The 25,634-nt window shown below is 39.2% G+C and overlaps 1 protein-coding gene across 1 annotated transcript in view; it reads right to left on the bottom strand.

Annotated features, from left to right (window-relative positions):
• Positions 1–25,634, bottom strand: part of gabrb4 (gamma-aminobutyric acid type A receptor subunit beta4) — a 105,772-nt gene that overhangs the window by 70,631 nt on the left and 9,507 nt on the right. The window lies entirely within an intron of this gene.

Here is a 25,634-nt window from a genome sequence, read left to right as displayed (position 1 = left end):
TCATTGTACCACAACATCATCAGAGGTTTATCTATGATGCCTATTTGAGGAACAAAAACAAAAATTGAAATGTAAAAACTGGAGACTTTTTCACAGACATACACTTCTATATCTAACAAATCTTCCAACAAATCTCTGGGTACATTTGAACCTGGCGAACTTTATCAAATCCACTGATTATTTAATGATATATTCATTGTATAAAACCGGACACTTGTAAACACAAACAATCTTTGTTTCCAGACAGACCTAATCCTGTGCCTTTACTACGGGAAGTTCTGTAAAGCTCACCAATCAGAGTAAAGTGATCTTGGTAGATCAAAAAAAAAAAAAAAAAAAAAAAAAAAAAGCCCCCCAAAAAACTTTGCAATATGCATCAGACGGTCAGTGAACAGACGGTGGGTGTGCTGTCTGAGACTGAGACATTTATGAGAAAAACAACCTTGTAAACATTGGCGAATTTGCAAGTGAGAACGCCTTGTGTTACATAAGCACCAAAAACTGGATAAAGCCTAAACCAAATAGCTACAAAGAGGAAATACATGAAAATAGCTCATGAAATTCACTATTTAGCCAAAGCATTTCTCCCAAATAAAATCACTATTTTAAGTGCCTTCCTTTACTAAGTTCATATAGAAGTTGTGAATTGTTTATTATTAATTATGCTCAGTTATCTGAGGTTTTACGTTTTAAACTTCTACTAAAAGTAGTATGGCATTTGCCTTGATGGTGAGGAGTTAGTCAGATTACTTCACTTGTTTGCTGCTTTGGAAATCATTTACAATCAGTACAAAATTTAGATTAAAATGAACTTTAGGTTTCATTTCTAGTCAACAAAAACACTTGTCAGGTACTAAAACTGAGAGAGTAAAAGAAGCTATAAGCGGATGGAAACCATAAAGCATTAAAAAAAAATCAATTAAATCACTTTTATGATATAATATCTTTATGCAGACTCAAGTGTGGATAATAATACTTCTCTTTTAATCAATCAACTCAAAATGTTAATGTTTAACCATTTGCAAGTAAATATGGAAAAGCATACCAACTTAAATTTAATAATATAGTATTTTAAAATATATATTTTCTATAGCAGAGCGAGTTTGTTTCAGCCACTGTACTGTGCTAGCTAAGATTTTCAGAGACAAGCATTTACACCATGACACTCTAAATTGGCTGCTGTTGCAGTGCATGTCAATATTTCTTTAGTTCCATAAAACATACAGAAACGTGGTTATGAGCAGAACATACCAGGTGTGACATTTAGTATTCTTAGCCATGAGGGCCAAGAAAACACCTGAATGAGAGCTGGTTAACGTTATCCAAAAGTTAACAACAACAAAAAAAAGTGTCAAAATCAGCGGAAAAGAAGAATCATTTCAGAGAAAGTATTTCAATACAAAGTCAAAAAAGTATATATTTGGACCAATAAATCATGCACAATAAAACCAAGAAGATCTTAGAAGAACACAATACTAAAAAATTTGACATCCACTTTAGTTCTCTTAGACACACAGTACTTGAGAGAAACGGAATGTCTGATTCAAGAGAATCAGTTAATTCAGTTCACAAAAATGGTCTATTTACCTCAATTCATTATGACTTCAATTTTGTTCTGCTATCGTACATTTGTCTGTCCCTTTACGATTATTTTACACGGTACCTTCTGACATTTCCTTTGTTTGGCATCCATCTTCTGTGCTGTCTTAAAATATCTCTAAGATGCCATCCAGACCCACTAAAAAAAAACATCATTCTTTTGACTGCAGTTTTGAAATATTTACTAACTGAGCACTTGACTGAGAGTGCAGTCTTCCATCTCTCTGTGTATCATCTCCATCTTCTTTGTGCAGTGGTACTTTTTTCACCCCCATCTTTTCACTGCTGACATGTTTGCATGTCATTCCGCCTCACTCCTTAAATGCCTGCAGTTCCGTTAATCTCTCACCCCACCTCATAAAAACCAAAGAGCGAGAGAAACGCCGCTCGTGGAGAAAAGGGAAAAATGGAGCCATTTTCCTGTGCGCTTTGTGAAGGCAACCAGCAAGAATTTTCCCAGGAGATGTCAAAGTACATTCATTGGCTAGTTGTAAAACAGCGAAGCCTGAAATCACCCGCACGCTCCTGCCGTTACATATTTTTAACCCGGAATTCCATGAAACTAAGGAACATTGGAGAAAGGTGCCCCGGATACACTCTCCCTCAGCTTCAATGCCACAGCTCAAAATAAAACCACTTCTACCAGAAAGACTCGGGAGATAGAATGATGTAACAAAGTATTAATTTATTGACAGCCCAGCAAGCAATTATTTATAAAGTTCTTTGGCGTAGTGTCCATAGTGCATAATCCGAGCAGTAGCGGATCTGCATTTCCTGCCTGAAGACGAAGGCAGGGGCGCAGCCAACCCCCCGGGAGTTATGGACAGGACCATCCTGGTGGTGGTGGGGAGGGTGGAGGTAATTGTGTCAGCGTCTGCGAACTCAAACAGATGTAAGTAACGATCTTTTATAAAGCAAGTATTAGGACATGATCGGATAGATGTGAAGGTAATAAGTGACGTAGTAATTGAGTCTTCCTGGCAGAACTTATCCTAAAGCTTTCATTTACCTGTGTCCGAGACTCTTAGAGTGAAAGTGTGTTTCGGCCTGCTCTCCTACTACTCTGATCATTAGGAAGTGCTGTGAATGTCAGCCATCTTCCTTATGAACACTTGTGCTCCCACAGCTTAAAAGAAAGTTCCGGTGTGGTATCTAATTCCGACTCCCCGTGAGATTCCGACTCCCCTGCATTTTCCTATGAGAGTAGGATCAGGTTTAGGTGTGGGTGGTGGGCTTTAGAGATAGGGACCACTCAGGGGGCAGCCTCCCCACCGAATGAACCAATCAGAAGCAGGGGAGTCAAAATTTGGGGAGGAAGTGCTCGAAGGAGGCCGGTAGCACTTCTAAACTTTAATCTGTAGCGTACTGCAAGCCCTCACTTTTCCTTACTTCTCACATGTCGCCAGTACTCTGACTGCCCTGCTCCTGGAAAGCGATTTCAATCGAGGTGGATCCTGGTAATACTGGTTTTGCATGCTCATGAGAGGAGTTACTGGTCATTTATAAGGTGTAGAGAGTTAAATAAAGTATAACTTTGCATATCTGAATTGAACACGTTTCATAATTGATGAACTGCAACACTGACAGTTATTGAACTAAACTGAATCAACACTGAACTGACTTGTGCTGAAAAATGACAGTATTGCCTTCTGTAGAGCTGTTTTACAGCTAAAAGTGAATGTTTCATGATGAATTTTGATTCATCAACACTTGTTTTCCTGTTTATTACTGTGAAGCTGCTTTATTGTATAAAGTGCTATATAAATAAATGTGACTTGACATGACATTTAGAAGGTTAGTAGGCAATATTTATATGGAAGCCTGTAAAAAAATCAAATAAATAAAAAGTAATAGTAAATGTAATATCTAAAAACCGGGACTTTATTTTTCATATCTGCGTCTTTGTATCTCATAATTGCAATTTCATATCTCACGATGTGACTATATTTATTTTAATCTCTTAAATATCTCTCAGTTAACTTTTTACTATAAGGTGGAAGCAGGCATTGATTTTATTACATTTGTCTTAACACATACTACCCCTGGTTTCACACAGAAGGCTTAAGCCTAGACTAATGCATGTTTGAGCTGTATTAACTGAAAGCAACTTGCACTGACCTTTCTTAAAATATGTCAGTGCCACTGATTTTTCTTAAGATGCACACCAGTAATGTTTTTTCCTAGGCACATTTATAAAAGCTACTTAAATGCCCTAATTGAACTAAGGCTTAATCTTGCCTTAATTTAAGCACTGTCTGTGAAACCAGGTCCTAAATGTTTAGGTTTTGTGGTTACAATTTTGTAACATTGTGTATTATGGTTTATCCTGGTACAGTGTCTTGTCCCTGACAAGTGTATTAGCGTAAGCTCAATTTTTGCTTGTTTTTACAAACTGACAAACGAGTTAAAATTATTGTCAGCTGTAATCCACAGCATGTCACAATATGTGCTCATAGAGCTTAAATTGTATTGAACCTTGCACAGTCCTGTAAGATTTGAGTGACACCTGGGTTGAACTTTAAAATGATCTCATTGAAAGACACATGCACATTGTGAGACTTTTGTAGAAAGCCAGCAAGCAACCAGCCAGTGTCCTGATGCGGTTTTAGAAACGTATAATAAATAATTTTGTTTTCATGTTTACATTGTTGGTAAGTCCCACGGCACTACAAAAAAGGTAGACTAAGCAAAGTCAGAAATATTACAAACAGTTCATGCAACGCAAAAATGTGTTTTAAAGCTGAAGTATGCCATTTTTCTTCATGTTAAAATACTTTTTGTCCTGTTTGAATCTGTTTGTCCTAACAATAGAAGACAAGAAAAGTTCATGAAATGTATCTGAATCCAATCCTTGATTTTGAAAGTGATGCAGAAATTACACTTCAGCTTTAAAGATAGACTCTGCATTGGTAGCATACTGTTTGATAAAACATTTACATTGGAAGTGAGAATGTGGAGCAGAAATGTGAATCTTGTTTTATAATTTTATAAAAAAACACAATAATTCTTCCCTCAAAACTTGTGTATTATTTGAGCTGTAAAGTGGTTTAAACCATAATTACCATCATTTAGTTGTGTTTAGAACCTCGGATTCAGGAGGAACAGTGCGGGTTTCGTCCCGGTCGTGGAACACTGGACCAGCTCTATACCCTTTCCAGGCTGCTGGAGGGTTCACGGGAGTTTTCCCAACCAATCCACATGTGCTTTGTGGATTTGGAGATGGCATTTGACTGTGTCCCTCACGGCATCCTGTGGAGGGTCCTCTGGGAGTATGGGGTCCGGGGACCTCTGTTAAGGGCTGTCCGGTGCCTGTTCGCCCGGAGCAGTAGCTTGGTTCGCATTGCCAGCAGTAAGTCAGACTTGTTCCCGGTGCATGTTGGACTCCGGCAGGGATGTCACCTTTGTCACCGGTTCCGTTCATCATTTTTATGGACAGAATTTCTAGGCGCAGCCAGGGGCCGGAGAGTCTCCAGTTTGGGGACCACACAATTTCGTCTCTGCTTTTTGTGGATAATGTTGTCCTGTTGTCCTCATCAGACCAGGACCTCCAGCGTGCACTGGGATGGTTTGCAGCTGAGGGTGAAGTGGCTGGGATGAGAATCAGCACCTCCAAGTCCGAGGGCATGGTTCTTAGTCGGCAAAGGGTGGTTTGCCCACTTCAGGTTGGTGGAGAGTTCCTGCCTCGGGTGGAGGAGTTCAAATATCTGGGGATCTTGTTCATGAGTGAGGGAAGGATGGAACGGGAGATTGACAGATGGATCGATGCAGCTTCTGCAGTAATGCAGTCAATGTACCGGTCTGTCGTGGTGAAGAAGGAGCTGCACTGCAACGTGAAGCTCTCGATTTACCGGTCGATCTACGTTCCTACTCTCACCTATGGTCATGAGCTGTGGGTCATGACCGAAAGGACAAGATCCCGGATACAGGTGGCTGAAGAGAACCCGAGGAAGACCTAGGACACGCTGGAGGGATCATGTCTCCCGGCTGGCCTGGGAACGTCTCAGTATTCCCCCGGAAGAGCTGGAGGAAGTGTCTAGGGAGAGGGAAGTCTGGGTGTCTCTGCTTAGACTGCTGCCCCCGCGACCCGGCCCCGGATAAGCAGAAGAAGATGGATGGATGGATGGATAGTTGTGTTTAAGTTGTGTTTGTGTTTTAGTTGTGTTAAATTCTGTTTTAGTTGTGAAAACAAAGTTAAAAAATTGAATGGTAGTTTTGACAGGAAATATTATTAAGCCTTTTTTCACACTAAAATCATGTTTATATGCATACTGTTTAAGTCAGGTTGTTATAATACTAAAACAGTGAGTATTTTAATAGCCCCTTTCACTTTTGCTGTAAGTGCCCTGATTTTACTTTTTTTACTCTTTCCCCGCCAATGACGGACGGGGAACCTTTTGAAAAACGAGAATTGATTTCATCTTAATCTGTTTTTGAAATTGCTGTTATTATTATACTATGTAAAATATCAATAAAAAGGAAGAAGAAACTAGCGATAGCATATGTAAGCAGATGCATATGTAAATCAACATCAAACAGCATATAAATCAAAACTACCTAATGTTACTGAATGAAATGCCGCCCAGGATGAGGTATAGCACTGTGAATCTTTGAGGGTGTTGATGGACTCGATCTACTCCATCTATGTTTTGATCATCGGTTTGAATAAGATCCAGATGTAGGCTTTGACAAAAACATGTTTTTCTCAGCTTTTTTGATCAAAATATATATATATATATATATATATATATATATATATATATATATATATATATATATATGTTTAAAAGCAGAGGCTCTGTTTTTTTCTTTTGATATATTGTATGTTCAGATATTCATACAGCAAAATATCCTGGGGGCCATGAAAATTTTGTGAAAATGATCAAAAATGCTGGCGGTGGCTGGCAACTTTTTTTAAATTATGCCACACAATCTTTTGGTTTTGTACAAACTCGTTCTCATCCGATTTGACAATAAAAAGAAACAAGGCCACTCATAAGGATTTTTTTTTCTACTGCATATTCTGACACTTGCGTCTTGCACAAGGCAAAGGATGCTGCTTTTCTAAAGAAACACACAAAGCACAAAATGGCAGATCATTTCAATTAGTAGCTGTCAATTGTTCAATATGGCTCTTTGTGCCATTGCTCCTTTAGAATACCCTGTCATTTAGAATTAATTTGCGCTTTTCATTGAATTCATCCCCCTTCCTAAAACCCACCACCAACCACTTCAAGAATTTAGTGTGTTTCCACCCATTTTTTCCTCTCCGACTGCACTAGCAGATGGCACAATCATCTGTGTACATATTTAAATGACAAATGTAAGGCAGGTGGCATCTCTCGAGACACTTACTCCATTCAGAGGACCACTTTGCTCCTCCAATGCCTTTGTTTTGCAAAACTGTGGGCAGATCACAAGGACCCTGGGCCCAACACAGCAAAAAACAAAAAACAACAACAAAAAAAACCCCGGTGGAAACAGCAAAAATAGCAGTTCTGACGGAACACAAGTGCCAAGGATACTGCGTCCCGGGATGAATTCTCGTGGGCCACCGCTTTTTCCCTAAGCAGGTTTTCACTGACACAGCAATGTATCTCTCCTGCAGGTAATGATGACGGTAATGCCTTGTGTTTGTGTTGAACCTCTTTCCTTAGGAGAGAGCTGAAAGTGCTTACTAGTGGGGGGGTGAAGGAAACTCATAGCAGTCGATCCGGATGATGTATAGCTGCAAGTCTTCGGCATAACAGTGGATTGCCAAGGATTTATTGCCCCAATTAGCTTAGAAGTTGATGAGCTTTCACTGCATAACAGAGCATAATATAACTACATCTCAGTTTGAGCTAAACAAATACATACACACAGGTCAGGAGTCCTGTTCCGAAGGTGTGATTATGTGAGGTGCCCTAGAGCTCCCTCTACTGACACTACAGGTTCCTGCAGGGCTATTTCATCTTCTGCATTTGCTGTGAAGCATTCTGTTTTATTCTAAAGACAAGACATCAGTGCATTGTAGTAGAATATATTTTATCTATTGATCATTTCCTGTATAATTCTTAGGTGTTCTGGGCAAATATCAATTAAATGCTATATTGATGAAGCTAAAAGCATTTGTATAAGTACATGATTGCTTAATCCATGGTGGAAAAAAGCAAATGCATATAAATTAGAGTAAGGACAGGCCCACATGCCTTTCATCAACACAGTCACGCACAGCACCATACATGGAGAAACAGAGTGGCGAAGAAAATACCACTCTTCCTCCTGATTCAAAATTCTAATCATCAACTCATTGCTTAGCAACAGAGGGGTTCCATAGCAACAAGGCAGCATTGTCACTCTAACATTGCAACGAGAGACACGGTGCTTTTCATACATTGTATTCAATATGCTTCATTTTTGCCTCTCATGAATGGCCAAATGTTGGCATCGTGTCCCTTTCTCAGATGAGGAACATATACGGCGACTCTGTTAAATCATTTGAGATGGATGGAACACTGAGGAGTGGATAAACATACTAATAGATGTTTAAGCCACATGTTTAAAACATGAAGCGTTAGCATGTGCCAGAATGAAAGGAGAATATTTATATGTTGCTCTACCTGACATTTGTAGTTATTAACACAGCGTTGACATTTAAAAAAGTCTCTGGATGTGGTGAGTCAGAACTAACAACTTATTTATTAATAAGCTGAAATAGTCAATTGGAAACACCTACACTAAAAAAAGAACACTAACACTAAATAGAGGACACCCGGTATGAGATTTATATTAATTAGATTGATAATCCCAATTGAATAATACGATCGATTTAGATGATAAGACCAATTTCCATATTTATATGTAAATAATAGGCCTACCATTTTTGATCAGTTTAGAAAAATAAATAGATTAATTTATCTACTGTAGTTATCCAATACCTGACACTTTCCATGGATTTTTGGAACTTTCCATAATCTTACCAACACAAGAACTGTGTGCATTTTTTGTTAGAATTATGAGAATTTTGTTAGAAGTAACATCAAATTAACCTAACATTAAAAGCAGCTACTTTTAAGCACATAAAATATCAAGCAATACCATAACTTGTTTAAAGTATGAAAAAAATAAATAATAATGATGTCATATTTTTGTTCCACATTTTCTGCTGAACCCTGACAGCTTAATTATTTTTCTTATTTTAATTTAATTTAATGAATATTGGTAGAACCAAGTCACACAAATCAGAGTTTTAAACTATGGACCAATATTTTAGTAACAATAAAAACAATAAAACAGCTCAAATCATTTCAGGCCCTATTTTGTACCTTATTCATAGAAAGTGTCACCTGCATCGATAGAAGCGTTTAAAATTGCAGTTATTAATGTATGCATCATGCAAAGATTCTTACTGTTATTTAATCATTGCTGTGACACTGTTTGTCAAGTTGTATATGAGAATAATCAAAATAGTTACAATTATTTTCTTTAATTAATAGTACTTCAACATTAACACACATTTGGTGTGGGTAATTTGTGTGTCCGTGGCTAACAAAAGAGCCATGTGACACTGACAGTCTTTGATGAATTAAAGTGCTCTTCAAACTCAGAGGCCAGAACAAAGAGATGAATGTGTACAGTTCTGCAAGTTTTAGGAAACTCAGCAAGCAGCCATATGGCACATTTGCAGAAATACACATCAGCAAGAAGAAACACCTAGCTGAACTGCGTCAGCCTACAGTATATCTTCAGGGTTTTTTTCTGGGATATATATATATATATATATATATAAAACCCAGAAAATAATCCTTCACCAACTAAAGCACAATGCTGTTCATGATAACTGCTTACATTTATCATTCTATGACTTTGAGCCAGTGCTGCTGTGTAGGGACACATACGGTTAATATACAGTCGCAGTGCCACAGTGTTACACTTTTTGTGAAAATATGAATATCTGCATATCAAGCTGGGATCAGAGATAGTGTCAGTATTCAGTGACGTGGCCATTTCCAACACCGATTAGGAGAATACTTCATAGGATTCAGTGAAGCCAGGATAAAAACTGAAATATAATTCAAAACCTATAAGCATTAAGGAGCAACATTTGCCCCCTTAAATTGATTTCCAATGGCATTTTTAAGGCCAACTTTCAAACCTTGCATCCCCTTTCTTAAAAATCCTTAAATCCTTATTCGTTTTCAATTAGAATTATAAGACACTATATGGCTGTTACAATCAAATCAGTCTCAATAAAATCCATTTTTGCACTGCAGAGGTGACACAGAAGCTGCAAGTGCAGTGGCATTTAGATGTATTTACAGAGGCTGATATATGCAGCTCAGAGATGCCATGAATGCATTTACAGTGCAGTGCAAATACTTTATATATGAAACTAAAACCACCAGTAGGTGGCGGCAAGTCACTATCTTAATGAGTGAGTTATTGGTTGATTCATTCCACCAACTGTTTAAAATGGCTGATTGATTAAGGAATGAAGAAAGTGGCTGTCTTTATAAATAGCTCAGAATCATCAGATTCGTTCAAAACAACTGAATCATTGAGGAACGAAACACCATGATGGCAGCCATTTCCTACTCTCTGAATAGGCACTTCTTTTGAAGAAATCACTTCACCACAGTCTAAAAGTACATCCATAGTAAATGAATGTGTGTAGTATAAATATAAAATGCGGACATACTACAGCCATCATAGTCATGTGACGTGTCCAGTGCTAATTTGAGCCGAATCCTTCCGGATCCTGCTCCGGAAAAATTTCAGATTTTGGATTTTTGCATTCCGGCATTTGTTTTAAACTATTCAGCATTAGCAAATGCCATTTACAAATCTGTAATGCAAGCATTTACAAACGTACATAGCCACCACGTTATGGAGGATGTTCAGATATTTATTTTAAATTTGTTATTAACTTGTGTTTACTTCGCTCAAATAGCACGCTTGGCCAGCTACAGAGAAACTGATAGCTAGGCAATAGACAATTTACCAATCCTCAGTGGCGACGTCACTACATGCAATAGAATAGAATTCCGGCGCGAGAATGGTTTGTAATCGTGCCGTGCTGAACCAAGCTCAAATGGAAATATAAATGGAACCGTTTCTTATTGTTCTAAGTGGCTATTGATTCATCTGAATTTATTTTAATGTTCCCCCAACAGACACTCTACTGACTATAAGTAACGTCTCGGTTACGTATGTAACCCTCGTTCCCTGAGGAGGGAACGGAGATGTTACGTCAGTGAATGACGAAATGGGGGTTTCGCTTAGAAGCCTATCACCTTTGAGTTTTAGAAAATGAGCCAATGGCATGAAAATGCCTTGGGTCTGCGGAATTTGCATGCCACGACTCCGCTCCACCGCGTGGGTATAAAAGGAGGAGCGGTGGCAATCTCGCATTATTTTTCCTCTCTGAGGAGCAGAGACTGAACTCGCAATTCCAGTGGTAAAGCGGTTGTGGCAGAGGGACGTAATGTCTCCAATGGCGTCCACTATCCAGTGAGACAACCTTTACTTGGAGAGAGCCTTTCCCTTCAGCTTCCCATCATAACAGACAAAGAGCTGGTCTGAGGTCCTGAACACTGCGTTCTGTCTACGTAAGCACGGAAGGTGCCTCCTCTGAGGGCAGCGCTTGCAGGTTCACCACCTGATCTCTGAACGGAGTGGTGGGAACCTTGGGCACGTATCCAGGCCGGGGTCTCAGGATCACGTGAGAGTTGGCGATAGCGGCAACATACACTTTGAGGGTGGAGGGAGACAGCCTTCGCTCCAACCCATCTTGCAGGAAGGAAAGCACGACACTGATCGGGCATTTTCTGGGGTCTTCTCGGCGAGAAGAGCACCAGGTGACAAAGAGATTCCACATCAACGCATAGTAGTGTCGATTGGACAAGGCTCAAGCAGAAGTGATGGTAGCCACCACCGGAGGTGGTAGGGTACTCAAACCTGCCTCGTCCTGTCCAGAAGCCACACATGTAGGTTCCATAGGTTGCAGAGGGTGCTTTGTCTCTAGGAAAGGAGGTCCTTCCTCAGAGAAATTGGCCCGGGAGGTGCTGTCGTAAGGAGTACTAGTTCGGAGAACCAGGTCCGGGTGGGCCAATGAGGCACAACCAGAATGACCTGCTCCTCGTCCTCCCTGATCTTGCACAGAGTCCGTGCAAGAAGGCTCACTGGGGGAAACGCATACTTGCGGAGGCCCCAAGGCCAGATGTGCACCAGAGCATCCGTACCGAGTGTGTCCTCAGTCAGGGAGTAAAACAGGCTGCAATGGGAAGAGTTGTGGGAGGCAAACATATCTACCTGTGCGTCGCCGAACTGTTCCCAAATCAGCTGAACCGAGTCTCCATTCTCCAGGAAGTGGCTGAAACTGTTACCCCTTTTCCACCAAGGCAGTGCTGTGCCGGTTCGGAGCTGGTGCCTACTCGCGAATCAGTTCTTTGTGTTTCGACAGCCAAAGAACCGGTTCTCGGCCAGGAAAATTGGTTCCAGAGCGGCACCAACTCTTTGCTGGACTAGAACCGTTCTATTACCACATCATGCTTACGTCGGGGGCTGGGGGCGGGGTTATTGTCGAACTTCTTCTCCAACGTAACCTCCGTCTATAGTAATCCAGACTAGCAGCACAAATGTGTTCTAAACGTCTTCTTCTGACCCCAATACAGGATTGCAAAGCCAGGAGAAACATTTGCAGAAAGACAATGTAGTGTCAACGAGTTGCGACATACGGCAAGAGCGCAGACCACCTTGTCGGTTGATGTACGCCACTGTCACGGTATTGTCTGAACGGACTAGTACATGTTGATCCTTGAGCAATGCACGGAAGCGGTGCAGAGCCAAACGTACCGCCAGCAACTCGAGGCAATTGACATGCCAAAGGCGCTGAGGTCCTATCCAGGAGCCCGTGGCAGCATGTCCATTGCACATGGCACCCCAGCCCATGGTGGAGGCATCTGTTGACACAACAACATGACTGGAAACTTGTTCTAAGGGCACACCGGCCCATAGAAAGCTGATGTTCGTCCACGGGGTGAAGGTCTGACAGCAGGCTGGAGTAACTGGTACCCGGTTGCCATGCCCACCTCGGGACTCAATCACAAGGCCAGTGCTGAAGCAGTCTCATATGAAGCAATAGGAGCGGTGCGGCTGCGGGTGACATATGCCCCAGGAGCCTCTGAAATAACTTCAGTGGAACTGCACTCTTGCCCTCGAACTGTCTCAGGCAAGTCAGCAGTGAATGCGCACACTCGCTCATAAGCTGCACTCACATGGCAACCGAGTCGATTTCCATACCGAGTAAGGAGTAGTCCTTCTACCATCTCCTGAAAAGAACTGATTGCCATCTCTGAGCAGCCCGTCTCAGGAGCGCCGTCTGGGCCGCCTTCCTGCGGCCACCTCCATGGTGTGGCGCGGGTGGAGGCTGCTGCTGGGGCTGGGCGAGAGGGCGCCCTCGGCACCAAGTATTGACTGAACGAAAGGGAACTTTGCAACTACATGTCAACTTATTCTACTTACCCGAACCCTAACCTATAGTCTACAAACAATACTACTTTAATTACTGGTCTTTGACATGTAGTTGCAAAGTTATTTATAGTTAAAGTGTATAAAGGGGATCATTGAAATAAAGTGTAACCTATTATTTATTTATTAATCATATACCATTGGATAATGTATAAAATGATGATGATATTAAGAGGACAAATGAGTATACAGCTCAAGGCTGAGCTGGTAGGCACACGTTATTTCAAAACTGGACCGTCCGACTTAAAACCGGATGGATGGCAACACTAGTGTACATTTAGTGTCATCGGTGTGTCAGTTGTTCTAAATGCACCCGGAAGGTCAATGGTTCCCAAAGGCTCTGTAGAAGTATAATAATGAAATGGGTTTTTAAACATGCTTCCTGGCCACTGAGCCAGACGCATCCATCTCAGGCCCTGCGGTAAATGACATGTCTTTCACTGTGTATTTATCTGAAACGATCACAGGGCCGTATCCTGTCCTTGACTGATCCCTTCTGATTCCCAAGGACTAGTCTTCCCCATCCATCACCGGGGGTGCGAACAGGGTCCCGTGGGGATGAGTGTTATTGTGATGCGCCTTCACCTGCAGTGAGTCTCGTCAAACATGCAGTTTGTTGGTGAACAATGAAGTGTGCTTTCTGTGGTTACGTGCCTGCTAATAGGTCTCCTTATTCTCCTTTCAAGCATAACTGCCTAACACACACACACATAGCATGTTCATCTAGTAAAAAGAGGACTGCAGCATGAGATAAAGCAAAAGGAACAGCCTCCTCAAGCATTTTCTCTTCGACCGGCTCTTTCCCCCATAAATCAGAAGACATTCTCTGCTCATCGGGATAGAGATCATCCGTGCTCTGCTCGTCCATTTATCGCCCAGCTCTGACAATGCCACACTTTTGTGCTGAATGCGCGCTACTTTCGCATCCAGCGTTGATGCTCTTTCAGCCCACACATGCCTAAAAAGCTCCTTTTCTTTAAAGCGTCGGGACATGGGAGAGAAACCGTGTGGCTGCTTGCAGGAGTCAAGTTAATTAATAGGGAAACTAGCTGAAGCATTGTAGGTGTATTCATTATTAATTAAGAGACTTTATGCCAGCTGGGAAAGATGTCAGCAATTAGGGGAGATTTTGCGGTGAGCAGTTGTCCTTGGATATGGGAGTGTGTCCCCTGTGAGGCACAGTGTGGTCACAGAACACTTTGAGTCATGCGGGTTTATCAAACTCATAGCTTAACAGTTGGGGGGTCATTGCATTTTATTAATTGTATCTCTTTTCCCAGGATGAGCTGACTTTCTCATGTAATATACCCAGGCCACATGGGCATAATGTGGACACAAATACTACTACAACTACTAATACTACTACTACTACTACTACTACTACTAATAATAATAATAATCATAATAATCATAATTATAGGGTTATTCTTAACCTTTCCCAGCCATATTTCTCCCCCAAATTAAAAATAAATACATAAAATAAATATATAAATTAAAATAAAAAATGTCTGTCATTCACTCTATAAATTGTTTATCATTTACTTTCTACAAGACAACAGATTACAATAGGTGTCTCCTGTATGATCACTGTGAATGAGAGCACATGCCAAACAATCTTTCAAAAACTGTAACATTATTTATTTAATAACTGGTGACTGTGTTTATCAGGTGATTGGCCACTGCAGTTGTACTGATCCTACCAGAGGCAGTTGTTCAAAACAATACCGAATGACATTTAGCACAGAATTTTAAAATAATTAATCGCAGACATTAATGGCCGGTTACCAACCACCAATTTTCACACAAAAATGTTCTAACTAAAGGCCCCCAGAGTGTGCTTTTTTAAGGTGAACCTAATTTTAAAATGTATCACCTCATTATTTCCATGGCAACACAAAAAAAGCTGGTCATGTGCCAAACCACAGGCACAATAGCACTGAATGTTCTAATCACACCAGTGTGCTTGTAGGCACCAAAAGGGTTAAGACTTCCACCCAGTCTTCTTTCGAAGACTTTCCATCAAAAACTGAAGCCTCTCTTGCCATCTGACTCTAGTCTGACCTCATGAAGGCAAGTGTCTGCAAGATGGCAGTGTGTTAGCAGTTAGTGCAAACTATTTAGAGAATGCACTGGTGTCCATGACAACCTAAACCATAGGTGGGAGCAAACCCACTGCAGCAACATGATGTAATGTTCAACATATCAGAGTGTTTCAACTTTTCTCTCTGCACTGTGTTGTTTTTATGCTACTGCTACAGTAGGTGATTGCTTAGTGGCTTAAATCAAAAAAGCCCATCCCAAATATATATGACATGCTGGTCTCTTGTGTCTCTCCTTCAGATTAGGTCTATGGAATTGTTTTGCTAGATTTAGGGTACATTAAATCAAAGTTTTTCCTTTGCATGTTTCGCGTAAAGATGAGAACATTGTAAAAACGATCCCCTTTCACAGGGATTAAAGCACTGTATTATACTTTACATGCCTGGCCAGTAGTTGGCGATGTCACTTTGTAAAGAATCACTTTGCACCTATAGACTGAACACGTAATGCCCATGCACATGATGTCACCAATTCACAAATTTGCGTTTTTGTAGTTTACACAGAGACAAAAACGGTACTGTTTTCAAAGATTTGCACTTTGAAATCCGTTTTAAAAAGTTTGCATTTTCCGGCCCTCATAACACTATTGTCGTGTAAATGAACGACCAAAAACATTTTGAAAAAATCAGTTTTTAGTTGAAAATGATGTTGCGAAAATGGCCCCTTATTGTCCACCAGTAGGGTTGGGTACCGAAACCGGTACCGATATGGAACTGGTACCCAAGTAACGAGTATGTAACCGGACCGAATCAAAATGCAGATTTCGGTGCATCATTTCGGTGCCACATAAATGCCTCAGCTGTCAGTTGAAATATTTGCCCTCTGGTTATCCAAAACGGACGTAAGAAGCATCATTACCGCATGTGATCGCTAGTTTACCCTTTAACGCGTACGATTGATCACACCGGTGTGATTAGAACGTTCAGTGCATTGCATGATCATCAACCGCTAAATTCAAATCTACGTTTGCACGTTGGCTGGCGCTGAGCCAGAGACAGACGCGCTCAGTGCTGTCATATATCACAACTATTCAGTGTTTTCAACCACATAAGGTTTATTTTAGGTTTCAGACATTTAAATACTCATAAGTAGCAAAACAATACATTTATAGTTTGTAAAATACACACTGATGTCTATGGAATCGGCAATAACAATCCTTTCAATTATAAATTGATGACGTATTTAGATACACATTGTAGGTACTAGCTAGGTAACTATAAAATTTTCTCTGTTCTTCTCACATTTCACCGGTCACTTACTTTTATGTATTTCGGGAGAAGTGAATGAATTGTCGTGTTGTAGGCTAAATCCAATAGATACAATACTCTGAACTGCAGGGCGTACTAACATGGCGAACAATGTGCGTTAGATCAACTAACATATATGATGATCATTATAAAGGTTTCTTAAATGACAAAATACATTCACTTACATGTAAGAATAAAAAATATCAGCCAAGGACTGACTGACATGTAACGCAACCAATCACAGATCGTTCCAAGTTTAGTTTAGTGTGTTTAGTGTGTTTAGTGTGAAAATGTGAAGTCGATGTCCCTACAATAACAGACCTGCTTACATCTAATAAATGATTCATTCAAGAACGTTGCGCAAGTTTACTGTAACAATAGAGCCGCAAACTTCACATCCAGCATTCAGTTGATCCTGATGAGTGCTCATTGTCGCGGTTGTAAACATGACGGCGTTATTCTTCCACAAGGGGTTTTGCGTCACAGCATTTAAGGTGATACGTTCTAAAATAACGCTCACCTTGTGCAGGACATGCAATAAGTCCGGAGAGGTGTCGTATTTTGCCAGAGAAGGCAAAAATGTTGTCATATTTCTACAAAAGAATTGCTGAAAATTTAAAGCTGGTTTGTAGCGTACCAAGAATACAGACTACTTTGCTGTTATTAGTACTGTAACTGTTATTGTGAATTTATGTAAATTTGTTGTGTTTTACTTATATTTATATATTTAAGCATACTTTAAAATTGTAATATATTGTTCAACTTTAAGATGATTATTTTTTTTCAATAAAAAAAGCCGTTCATTCGTGTCATTCACCATCGTTTTGACCCAACCATATCCACCAGGCAGAAATAAGTCAGATATCCAACGAGCCGCATGGTTTGAGGTAACATCTTCATTTTTCCCTCATTAAATCATTACTAAAAATAATATTTTTTAAGAATATATTTACACTCAGGAGACACTCAGTCAAATCGGTAGCCTATTAAAGACATTTTTATTCTACATGGAGCATCTGGTTGCTTATTAAAGGGATTCATGGAGTCTTCATGTCATTTCAAACCTGTATGACTTTCTTTCATCTCTGGAACACAAAGGGAGATGTTTTGAAGAATGTGTCTCAAAATATCTTCTTTTGTGCTCCATGTGAGAAAGAACTGCAACCCAGTCTCAATTGGAAAAACATGTCCATGCTTCATGACACCTTCAAAGTTAAAGTGAGTGGCACTAAAAGTGTGTTCAGTTCAGTCAGAAACAGATGATCATGACTCTGGCAATGTTTTTTGTTGTTGTATAATATGTTCATTTTATATAGCACCTTTCTGCCAACTCAAGGACATTTCACAATACAACAATGGAAAAAATACAGCAATAAAGTAGAAGAGAACAAGCGAATAATCAATCCAGCAATACGCCATTACACACAAAATCATCCACAAAATCAAGAATAGCATTTAAGGAAGAGATGGGTTTTCAGTTCTCTCTTAAAGTCTGAGATATTGCAGATGAAATGTCCGGTGAGTGGTGCCAAGTTAATTCTATATCATGTTTGAAAATAATGTACCAAATACACTAAATCTTACCCAAAGCCTAACCGAGTGTTTCAAAAATGCATAAATGAGATAATAATGCATTTGCTGAAGCAGCCATGCCATTTTCAATCCGATCTTACAGGTGTTACTATTTTACGAGGTGGCATTTTCGTATGGACTCGTACGATGTGAATTCATACAAAAATGTACCTATACGATTATTAGGGGGAAAAGTAAGCCCCGAAACAAACAGTCACTTGGGTACAAGCAGATTGTACAAAAACATATGAAAGAGATCCTACAAATTCCTATGTTTTAGCCACCAATTCACCAAAAATAGTTGCTAATTGACATTACATTGCGTTGCCATTATAGCTTGCTTCTACAATTCTTTGAGCTCTTTTATTGTGAGACCGTGCAGTTCTGTACTACACTACTGATAAATACTACATCAGAAAAGCCATACTTATGGAGCTGGTTATGCAAAGCAATAATCTGGAGCTGGTTATGCAAAGCAATAATCAATGCATCTTTAAGGTTTGAGGTTTATTCAGATTACTAACCCTAAGAATGAGCAATAACAGTAGTGATGCTTGTCTTAGAAAACACCACTAAAAATGTAGTTTGCCTGCAGAGAACAGAATTGCATCTATGTGGTAACTCTAGCCTGGTTTAATATCAAGACACGAGGAAAAATGTCTCGGTTACGAACGTACCCATGGTTCCCTGAGAAGGGGAACGAGACACTGTGTCTGACAAGAAGCTATGCGGTGTTCCCCATAGCATATTTTTCAGATGCAGTGCGAATTCCCATTCGAAAGGGAACCAAAGGCCTAGACTCACTCTTAAGGGAAAAGAGTACATGTTCACAGCTTTACGGATGTGTCGCCACCATTTCAAGCTTTGTTAACGGTGGGATCTGAGACCATAAAACCCATTTCAGAGGCGATGACAGCCAGATTTACTGTAAAGTGCTGTCTCCAGGGTGAGGGGCTCAAACTGGATGGATGGGAGATAGTTGGTGGCCAGGTTTTCTCATTTGCACATCTAGTACAAAATCCCTTCAGAGCGGTTCCCCTTCATAAGGTCGGGGGAGCTCTGCTACTGGCCATTGACTCTTTGAACCTGCCTTCCATGCCCAAATCAAACACAGCAGGCACGTTTGTCCATTTTCCTGGCATTTTAATGGAGCCCCTTGAATATGCTGTGACACATTCCTGATGCCCCACCCCCAGAATAACCTCTGTTTGACTACTCCATTTTTTTAAGCTTGTACAGATGTGAGAGATAGTAAATGGAAAAAGTAAAGAAATCATTGTATTGCTAAGTAACCACAACTTGGTGAAATTGCATCTGACATCATATCGCAGACCAGCTTTACATGGTTTTCTGAGAAAAGTCCCTGAGAGCCTCAGAAAATGGTACATCACAGTAACATACTGTCCAGCGTTAAGACAGCGTACAGACATATACATCCTCCCAAGTTAAGATTTATCTAAAGCACCTCGTCCATGACAGTTGCATGTAATGCACAGCAATACATTAAGCTTGAAGGAGAAGTGTCAGCTTGTACGTTCCATCAGAGTGAATACATATCATCAAACACACACACATACACAGTGGTCTAAGGCCAGGGACAGTAAATCACACTGCTAACGAGATGGTCTGCCCTCTGGCTACTCTGCACTGCTATTTGTCTAAGACTTGGCAACCATTTGGATTATATATCGGCCCTGCGATGTAAATGTACTTATGAGATGTGGTGGCATATAGCACTTGAGTTAGGAACCCTATATGTTTGCTTCTAAAGCTTGACACATTATTGAGCACTATAAAAGAATATGCCCTGTTAATCTAATCTAAATATTATTATTTATTTATTTATTTATTTATTTATTTTTCTAAATGGTTGTGATTCAGTTTTGGTTAAGGAGAAAGCTGGAGTTGCATAAAATGGCTATTTACTCAGCATTATGATACCGAGCAGCTATACATGCTTTAGAAATGTTTTCTATTACATGTTCATTACATAGTTACAGCACATCTGATATATTTTCATGACATTTCTTTAAATTCCAATGTAATTTACAAAGTGTTGATCTGAAAGCTTTTAAAACATTGCCCACAGTACTAAAGTTGAAGGAGATGCCGATAACCCAGCACAGGAAAAACACTTACTGCTACAATTTACAGGCCACTGCTTTTTATTAGATTTCCTGCAGTCCATGGGGGCCACTTACATCTTGGGAAAAATGGTGAGGTCCTCAAAGATAATGTAATTAGTGGCCTTTTGTTCATAGTTTCGTTTCAATGGTCTCTCTCTTAGACTATAGGCCTTATTCTTCAGGGAGCAGGACACCCCTCTTGTTCATACAAAGCTTCAGTACCAGGACGACAGAGAGAGGTAATCCAGCATAGTGTTAAAAACAGTAATCTGATGTGGGTTTTATATCGTATATATACACACATATTAACACTGGTGCATTGTGATCAGTCACGAGAAAAAACATATTTGAATATACATAAATGTAAATGAAATTTGAGAGCTGCGGTAGAAGGCAAGATTTTCATGACATAATTTCAGTTTTTGTCTCTTCATCAGACAAAGATATTGTATGGCTTTTGAAGACTTGGGACATAGTGTAGCACAAATCATGTGGACTGCTTTTACGATACATTTATGGTGCTTGAGCATTCCAATCTTGAAAGTCTCAAAGCAACCAGTTTACAATTCTTTAAAATTATTTTATAGCGTTTCACGAAAAAAAAAAAAAAAAAGTCATATGGTTAGAAATAAAAATGAGAGTCAAGTCATCTTTATTTAAATAGCGCTCTTTACAATACAGATATTTTCAAAGCAGCTTTACAGTGATAACAGGAAAATAATGCAACAAAGTTTGTTTCTGCTGTGCAGCAGATCTAGAAAAAAAATAGTGTCATAGTCCAGCTTAAGTATAGTTCAGTGATGGATAATTTCTGTTGTAAGTTATTTATTAATAAGTATAATATTATTTATTATATGTACGTTAAGTTATTAATTTAGTTAATTTATCTATCTATCTATCTATATATCTATATATATATATATATATATATATATATATATATATATATATACAGTGAGGAAAATAAGTATTTGAACACCCTGCTATTTTGCAAGTTCTCCCACTTGGAAATCATGGAGGGGTCTGAAATTGTCATCGTAGGTGCATGTCCACTGTGAGAGACATAATCTAAAAAAAAAAAAAAACTATTTATTTGTATGATACAGCTGCAAATAAGTATTTGAACACCTGTCTATCAGATAGAATTCTGACCCTCAAAGACCTGTTAGTCTGCCTTTAAAATGTCCACCTCCACTCCATTTATTATCCTAAATTATATGCACCTGTTTGAGGTCGTTAGCTGCATAAAGACACCTGTCCACCCCATACAATCAGTAAGAAGACCAAAGAGCTGTCCAAAGACACTAGAGACAAAATTGTACACCTCCACAAGGCTGGAAAGGGCTACGGGGAAATTGCCAAGCAGCTTGGTGAAAAAAGGTCCACTGTTGGAGCAATCATTAGAAAATGGAAGAAGCTAAACATGACTGTCAATCTCCCTCGGACTGGGGCTCCATGCAAGATCTCACCTCGTGGGGTCTCAATGATCCTAAGAAAGGTGAGAAATCAGCCCAGAACTACACGGGAGGAGCTGGTCAATGACCTGAAAAGAGCTGGGACCACCGTTTCCAAGGTTACTGTTGGTAATACACTAAGACGTCATGGTTTGAAATCATGCATGGCACGGAAGGTTCCCCTGCTTAAACCAGCACATGTCAAGGCCCGTCTTAAGTTTGCCAATGACCATTTGGATGATCCAGAGGAGTCATGGGAGAAAGTCATGTGGTCAGATGAGACCAAAATAGAACTTTTTGGTCATAATTCCACTAAACGTGTTTGGAGGAAGAAGAATGATGAGTACCATCCCAAGAACACCATCCCTACTGTGAAGCATGGGGGTGGTAGCATCATGCTTTGGGGGTGTTTTTCTGCACATGGGACAGGGCGACTGCACTGTATTAAGGAGAGGATGACCGGGGCCATGTATTGCGAGATTTTGGGGAACAACCTCCTTCCCTCAGTTAGAGCATTGAAGATGGGTCGAGGCTGGGTCTTCCAACATGACAATGACCCGAAGCACACAGCCAGGATAACCAAGGAGTGGCTCTGTAAGAAGCATATCAAGGTTCTGGCGTGGCCTAGCCAGTCTCCAGACCTAAACCCAATAGAGAATCTTTGGAGGGAGCTCAAACTCCGTGTTTCTCAGCGACAGCCCAGAAACCTGACTGATCTAGAGAAGATCTGTGTGGAGGAGTGGGCCAAAATCCCTCCTGCAGTGTGTGCAAACCTGGTGAAAAACTACAGGAAACGTTTGACCTCTGTAATTGCAAACAAAGGCTACTGTACCAAATATTAACATTGATTTTCTCAGGTGTTCAAATACTTATTTGCAGCTGTATCATACAAATAAATAGTTAAAAAATCATACATTGTGATTTCTGGATTTTTTTTTTTAGATTATGTCTCTCACAGTGGACATGCACCTACGATGACAATTTCAGACCCCTCCATGATTTCCAAGTGGGAGAACTTGCAAAATAGCAGGGTGTTCAAATACTTACAGTGCTATGCATAAGTTTAGACACCCATGCTAAAGTTGACTAAAAAGAGGAATAAAAAATAATCTTTTGGAAATTAAACTTAATGCCTTAATTTAAAAAAATTAGGAAAAATCCAACCTTTAAGGACACCAATTTTCTTTGTGAATGAATAATGTATGGTAAATAAATAAATGTTTTTCCTTAAAATACAGGGTGCATAAGTTTGGACACCCCTATGTTAAATTCCCATAGAGGCAGGCAGATTTTTATTTTTAAAGGCCAGTTTCTTCATGGATCCAGGATACTATGCATCCTGATAAAGTTCCCTTGGCCTTTGGAATTAAAATAGCCCCACATCATCACATAGCCTTCACCATACCTAGAGATTGGCATGGTTTTATTTCAGTTAGCCTAATAGCTAGTTTGATTTGCATTGAGAGATGATCTTATGGAAAGTACTCCATGCCAATCTCTAATATAGATAAATTAACTAAATTAATAACTTAACGTACATATAATAAATAATATTATACTTATTAATAAATAACTTACAACAGAAATTATTCATCATTTCTAAGTGGGAGAACTTGCAAAATAGCAGGGTGTTCAAATACTTATTTTCCTCACTGTATATATAAATATAGCCACTCTGGTGAACAGTGATGTCATCGTCCAACTTAGTTCAGTTCTCATTTAATGGTGTCAATGCAGGCAGATCAATAATATTGTTGAATATTAAGTGTCCCCAACTAAGCAAGCCAAAGGTCAAAGGCCAAAGGCCAAAGGCGACAGTGGCAAGGAGTAAGTAAATGATCACAGAATTTAAATTTTTGGGTGAACTATCCTTTGCGAAGAAAAAAACGACAACTGTTTTGACAAATTATATTAAATGTGCACTTTTAGTTTACTTCAAATCTTAAAAGTATAAATAAAAAAAAATACTCACATATATTATAATATTAATGAAATAAAAGGCCATTTAAGTGTACTTAAAGGAGAGTACATTCATGACTGTTTCTTAACAAACTCAAGTACACTTTTAAAGTACAATTTGTAATAATATCAAATGAAAAGTTTTACGTTAAAGTACATTTTAAATCATTATAATCTAATAGTCTTTTGCCATGCTTTAATGAAGTACACTTATGTTGATGTGTTGATCAACATACAAAAGCAGATGTGAAGTACTTGATATTAATTTTATCTGTAGTGTGTTATTTGATATTACATTGTTATTTGATATACATGGCAACCTCATCATTACAAATGTACCAATATATTTGAATACATGACATGCAAGTTTGACAATGACATTACAATGAAATTATATATTTACATTTTTTTTATAAATGCTTATCAGTACATTCAACAGCACACTTTGACCATATTTCATGGACAATAGATGTGAATATGAAATTACATACTGAGATGAGGGCTACTTAAGTGCTACATAAATGTATGTCTGGAGGGGTGCCGGAAAACATGAACTGCTTATGTAATGTAAACACACACAGGTAAATATTTTGTTTGTGCTCACACATATTTAAGGATGAGAGAAGTGTGACCCTGGTATGTGAACGTAATTGTGTTTCATTTTCACACATATATATGTGTTACAGAGCTACACAACCAAGTGGGTTCACCTTAACCCTTGTGTGGTGTTCATATTTTTGTTACTCAGCCAGTGTTCGTGGGTCTGGTGGACCCGCTGCATTTTGGGGTTTTTAATTCAACACAATCAAAAATGTTATATTAAAATACTCAACAGATGTTTACTTCATCCCAATTACAAGCAATATAAACAGCATATATGGTTAATATTTTCTCTTTACCTTTGTTAGATCACATTTAAGAATTGCAACCTCGTGTGGTAACGGCAGGAGTAGAAACACAAAACTCACTCTTGCACTCTTTCACACTTACACACAATCTCTCTCTCACACGCACGCACACACACACTCATGCACACACATACACACACCCACAACACACACACCCACAACACACACACAGACACACACAAAACACACACCCACACCCACCCACACACACACACATGCACACACACACACACTCACTTGGATATGTGGTGTACGGTCACTCTCCATTGGCGTAATGGTTTTTCTAATGTACAAACTGTATAATCTATCCCCTAAACCTACCCCTAAACCTACCAATCACAGACAACTTTTGCCATTTTTTGAATTTCAAAAAACACCATTTAGTATGTTTTAGTATGATGACACAGATGTCGTCATAAACCATGTTTACGTTGTAATACCCATGTCATTATACACATTTGTGTCCTCATAAACCATGTACAAGAACATACACACACTAACAGCAAGCCCTGACAGGAGGAGGACAGAGTAAAGGTACACAGGACCTACAATTTCCACACTTTTATTAGCCCCAGGTCCAGTGGACCCGAACATCCTGTGTGTAATATAAATGTGTAGGGGGGGTGTACAGTGTGTTTTCATTGAAAATGTGTTCTGATATATACTCCTCACAGAAAATGAGCCAAGGCCAATGAGTCTCAGTTTGAAAAAATAATTAATTGTATCATTTTTCTTTTGATAAAAAATGAAAACGGGTCCAACAGACCCGAACACCATACAAGGGTTAATAGTTCACCCAAAAATGAAAATGTTGTCCTCACTTACGCACCCTCAAGTTGTTCTAAACATGTATGGGTTTATTTCTTCTGTCCAACACAAACAAAGATATTTTAAAGATTTTAATATATATATATATATATATATATATATATATATATATATATATATATATATATTTTTTTTTTTTTTTTTTTGGGGGGGGGGGGGGGGGTTGATCTATCCCTTTTTTTATGTTAATAATTATCTTAACATTATAATGAGGATCCCTAGGAAGATCAGTTTTTGAGTAATTTTACTTGCATACTGTGAATAACTGTTAATAATAATAATAATTATAAAAAAAAAAAAGAAGACTTTCTGTTGCAAAAAAAACAAAAAAAA

Source organism: Squalius cephalus (assembly GCF_949319135.1).
Source record: "Squalius cephalus genome assembly, chromosome: 17".
In the NCBI taxonomy this organism is placed as follows: domain Eukaryota; kingdom Metazoa; phylum Chordata; class Actinopteri; order Cypriniformes; family Leuciscidae; genus Squalius; species Squalius cephalus.
This window is presented reverse-complemented; position numbering and strand designations above follow the sequence as displayed.